Consider the following 5,084-nt stretch of genomic DNA (forward strand, 5'->3'; position numbering starts at 1 on the left):
AAGTTTCTACTCCTGTGACCTACGTAGAACTTCTCGCAGTGTTTGCTTTGAATTTTGTTTAAGCCTAGGCTCCAGTAAATTGGTAATTTCGTTTTATCCCATTCAGTGTGTGAACTAAGATTGTGTCGTGTTTGGTAAGCGAATCTTATGATTGTATTTTTTAGTAGAATAATAAACCTGCCTTTAGAATACTATTCTATATAAAAAGAACTTACAGTCCTACAATACGTGACACAGCAAAATGATTATAATCCGCAAACAGTCACTCAACTATTCAGCAAACATACCAAACCAGTAAAAGAAACTATACGAAAAAAAGTACCACTTGCAACTGAAACACCAGTCAAACAGAAACTCAAATACATACCTACTACATATCTGGAAGAGATATCTAATAAAATTAACCCGCTATTAAAAAATACAAACAAAAGACACTTAAGAAACACGAGGCAACCTTAGTTCACTAGTTGAATCGGGTAAAAGAAATTATCAGTTTACTCTAACCCAGGCATATACAAAATTCGACTCAAAGACTGCGATACGTTTTACACATGTCAGACGGGTAGAAACTTTAGTATTAGATACTGCGAACACATTAGATACAGCGACAAAAATCCATCTACTTCTTTCCAACGATTAAAAACCAAACACCTTACAGCCCTTAAATAGAACAAGCTATCCAAATTCTACAGGTAACATCCGAAGGGCCACTAATGAAAATTTTGGAAGAGATGGAAATCTATTTACATAACACAGCCACACACTCAAAATACCTTTACTTACTCAACTAACCGACCTAAGAGACACAAAATACACCGAAAACTTTACTGAAATTAACAATTATGAAAACAGATGGAGACACAAAATTGCGAAATAAACACAGAGCACATAATACTATCGGCGATACCTCTAGCAAAGATTACCGGAAATACAGCATGGTAAACAAAACTATTTGATACCATACAGTGTCGCTGGTACATCTGTCACACAAGTTGTCACAGAATTATTGCTATAAAGAAGAGGAAGACAATTTGAAAAAAAATTATCAGGTAAAGAATCATAGCTAATATAACGAGCCATTATTATTCCATGAACATATTCAAACACAGAGGCAGAGACAGAATAATGGAGCGTAATTAAAACGTAGACAAAACGATAGAGCCACGATAACGTATGGATGTCAAACCCATCCGACGTATGTAACAAATTTTATGATATCGTTTTCTATTTAATATTTGCCTATAATATTAGAGATATTGTATCAAACTATGCACTATCCACTTACAGTTAATCTGACGATGGCTATTTTGCCGTAATAGGCTTACTGTAACGAATAAAACGGTCTGACTTAACAGCGTTTTTGGAATATTAATTACATTGGTAAGTATTGGTGTACCATATCCTTCACATTTGTTTGGTGGCGGCAGCGCGAAAGTGCCTGTCAGATGTCTTTCGATCTGCGCTGCGGCACTGTGTATTCTTACGCTATCTATGTTTTGTTTCCTCTGCAGGTGCTATTTAGTTGTGTGCTTGAGGTGGTCTAATGTATACGTATCGTGTCTATTTGTTAGAGTGCATACATCTCCCTCTTTTTTTGTGTACTGTTAAATGTACCGTATGTAGCACATGCATCAACTTTAGATATCATTGGATGCGAAGCGTAATATTGTGTCTGTCTTTTGGTTTATTGTATTCTGGCTGTTCCATTTATCTTGGTCACTCTAAATAACTTTTTGTCCATAACCAAAGTAAAAAATGTATGAAGCAAATGTTGCTTAGCTACCAGGAGGACACCAATCAGCTTTACTGCCGTTCTTGTATCTTTGTGCATAACGAAGATAGGATCAGCAGCACGTTTTTTTTAAAATAGCATCCTATATTTTTTATTCATTAATCCACGTCCTTTTCTCAAGCCCTGTTCAAAAATGTACCATTTATGTAAACATAAGGTTATTAAAAACATAACACAAAACTGGCTTTGACTCTCCTGTGCTAATACACAGTGGAGCTATCCAAGGTACCGTAATTCGTTCACTCACTGAAGTTGACAGAAGACATACGGGAACACAAGGAACACTATTCATTCAAACAATCACATTCGGTTTAAGGTAGCCTAGTGGCCTCATTTCATTTCTATGATACAATTGTTCTGTGCGCACATACGCTCGCGCGTGGCATCTCCAAACGTGCGTACAGTAGTCGAGCCGAGCCCACAGTGTGCAGTGCTCTTTGAGCCGACGTGTGGGAGAGCGAATGTAGAATGTTTAGGAATTCTTTGCTGGGCCACGGAGAAACTTTCGAGTAAGAGTTCTGTTCCTGAGTCTGAGAAGGAAGGATACAGACCCTGACGACATCGTATGCTGTGTTCTTTGGTGGCGTCTCGTTGTGCTTTGTGTGTACGATACTTTGCTGTAGTTAAATTTTACCATAATTCCTAACAGGCTTACTTCTTCCAGTGGTCTTCAGCGAGACGCTTTTACTTATTATATTTTGTAAGGATTGCTGTTTTAATATGGATTATTAACATATAGATACCATCAGTAATTTTGGAAGAGTGTGACCACATGTGGTCTTCAGTCCTGAGACTGGTTTGATGCAGCTCTCCATGCTACTCTATCCTGTGCAAACTTCTTCATCTCCCAGTACCTACTGCAGCCTACATCCTTCTGAATCTACTTAGTGTATTCATCTCTTGGTCTCCCTCTACGATTTGTACCCTCCACGCTGCCCTTCACTACTAAATTGGTGATCCCTTGATGCCTCAGAACATGTCCTACCAACTGGTCCCTTCTTCTTGTCAAGTTGTGCCACAAGCTCCTCTTCTCCCTAATTCCATTCAATACCTCCTCATTAGTTATGTGATCTACCCATCTAATCGTCAGCATTCTTCTGTAGTACCACATTTCGAAACCTTCTATTCTCTTCTTGTCCAAACTATTTATCGTCCATGTTTCACTTCCATACATGGCTACACTCCATACAAATACTTTCAGAAACGACTTCCTGGCACTTAAATCTATACTCGATGTTAACAAATTTCTCTTCTTCAGAAACGCTTTCCTTGCCATTGCCAGTCTGCATTTTATATCCTCTCTACTTCGACCATCATCAGTTATTTTGCTCCCCAAATAGCAAAACTCCTTTCTACTTTAATTGTCTCATTTCCTGATCTAATTCCCTCAGCATCACCCGAATACATTCCATTATCCTCGTTTTGCTTTTGTTGATGTTCATCTTATATCCTCCTTTCAAGACACTGTCCATCCCGTTCAACTGCTCTTCCAAGTCCTTTGCTGTCTCTGACAGAATTACAATGTCATCGGCGAATCTTAAAGTTTTTATTTCTTTCGTTTGTTTTCTTTACTGCTTGCTCAATACACAGATTGAATAGCATCGGGGAGAGACTACAGCCCTGTCTCACTCCCTTCCCAACCACTGCTTCCCTTTCATGTCCCTCGAGTCTTATAACTGCCATCTGATTTCTGTACAAATTGTAAATAGCCTTTCGCTCCCTGTATTTTACCCCTGCCACCTTCAGAATTTGAAAGAGAGTATTCCAGTCAACATTGTCAAAACCTTTTCTAAGTCTACAAATGCTAGAAACGTAGGTTTGCCTTTCCTTAATCTATTTTCTAAGATAAGTCGTAGGGTCAGTATTGCCTCACTTGTTCCAACATTTCTACGGAATCCAAACTGATCTTCCCAGAGGTCGGCCTCTACCAGTTTTTCCATTCGTCTGTAATGAATTCGTGTTATTATTTTGCAGCTGTGACTTATTAAACCGATAGTTCGGTAATTTTCACATCTGTCAACACCTGCTTTCATTAGGATTGGAATTATTATATTCTTCTTGAAGTCTGAGGGAATTTCGCCTGTCTCATACATTTTGCTCACCAGATGGTAGAGTTTTGTCAGGACTGGCTCTCCCAAGGCTGTCAGTAGTTCTAATGGAATGTTGCCTACTACCGGGGCCTTGTTTCGACTTAGGTCTTTCAGTGCTCTGTCAAACTCTTCACGCAGTATCATATCCCCCATTTCATCTTCATCTACCTCCTCTTCCATTTCCATAATATTTTCCTCAAGAACATCACCGCTGTATAGACCCTCTATATACCACATAGGCGGTTGTATCCACTAGGTATCTGCGATTTCGCACACCTATTATATCTAACCAGGTTTTTTCAAATGGAAACGAGAGTAAACACTTCTTCATAGACGACATCTTGTGAGGATAATTTCTACATCTTACCCCAGAATGCTTTGTGCGGTTCTTTTGTTGGACGTAGTCAGAGACCACGTGATTTGAAGGCTTGTTTCCCTTTACATACCACCTCACGCGTTTGCTTTTTCAGCGCCAATGTAGACTTATTGCTGATTAATTTTCTTAAAGCTAGTTCTTGTCATTTCTCTGCGAGACACTGAATTTTTCTTTAAATATATAGATGTGCAAAATAATTTCAGCCTAAAGAGTGGTTTCGCCTTGAATCACAGTAACATCTGCTCACTATCCATTACCATGTACCATCATGAGCCTGCCGCAGACTCTGAGTATTCTAAAAATAATTTAACGGGCAATCCTCTCTTTGATACAACCTCCCACATCAGCAAAGCAATGTTTATCATTTTGATATTTTCAGTGAGCTGTGATCCGTGCGGTAAAAGTCTTTGTGTGGGTGGAATTGAGTTGCGACTTGTGTGGCAGCCAAAGAAGTATCAATGCTTCAAGTTTACTATGGGCTTGTACATTAACCAGGAGAGATATTATAAGGGACAGCCAAAATAATACGAAAGACGTGGAAGAAAGTAAGTGAAATGTTTATTGTTTCAAAAGTAATACCCATAACTGTTAATAAATTAATACCACTGGGAGAAAAGATGGTCAATGCTGAGAGCTAACATCCCAAATATGTTCGGGCTCACATGAGGTTCCTCTTCGTCAAAATGTCTTTGCTCAAACTCGTCAAGGGGTTGTATCCGCGCGTGGCGGATTACACGCCCTAAATTAGACACTTGTGACCCTCTTGTTAAATTATCTGGCTGATGGGAAGTTTGCGAAATACAATGTTAATATAACATATAATAAC

This window comes from Schistocerca piceifrons, chromosome 2 (genome assembly GCF_021461385.2).
Source record: "Schistocerca piceifrons isolate TAMUIC-IGC-003096 chromosome 2, iqSchPice1.1, whole genome shotgun sequence".
In the NCBI taxonomy this organism is placed as follows: domain Eukaryota; kingdom Metazoa; phylum Arthropoda; class Insecta; order Orthoptera; family Acrididae; genus Schistocerca; species Schistocerca piceifrons.